We start from the raw sequence: 539 nt of genomic DNA on the forward strand, positions 1-539 counted from the left end.
TCGCCGTGGGCCCCGTAGCCCCGCTCCCTTCGCGGGGCCCGCAGGCGCGCGCCGCGGACCGGCCTGGAACCGCGGTTTGGAGCCGCGATCGCGCCTCCCAGGCCCCCGCCTCCCGGGCTCCCGCCTCCCGGGCTCCCGCGCCCCGCGCCCCGCGCCCGCTGGCGGTCCTCTCCCTCGGCCCCGGCCCTGCGGACCCCGCGACTGTGCGCCGGGTCCCTGGCCTCGCAGGGCCTCAGGGCGCCAACGTCAGCCCCACCCAGACGCGCTGCGGCCCCCTCGCCCTCGAACCCGGTGGCTGCGGCTCTGCACCCACCCCCAGCAGCCACCGCGGCGGCCCGAGAACCCGCCGCCCCGTCGCTGCGTAGGTGGCCTAAATGGTTGCAATGCACCGTCCGTTCGTCTGCGGCGCCCTCACACCTGTTACAAAACTCAGAGCTCAGTGTCACGCGAAGCTCCGAAGGGACTGGACATCACGTGGTCTCTTTCTGCGGGATGTTGGGTAACAGGCGGGAGAGGGCCAGCCACCTACGCAGGTTGTC

The sequence above is a fragment of the Myotis lucifugus genome, unplaced genomic scaffold, assembly GCF_000147115.1.
Source record: "Myotis lucifugus unplaced genomic scaffold, Myoluc2.0 scaffold_2599, whole genome shotgun sequence".
Classification (NCBI taxonomy): domain Eukaryota; kingdom Metazoa; phylum Chordata; class Mammalia; order Chiroptera; family Vespertilionidae; genus Myotis; species Myotis lucifugus.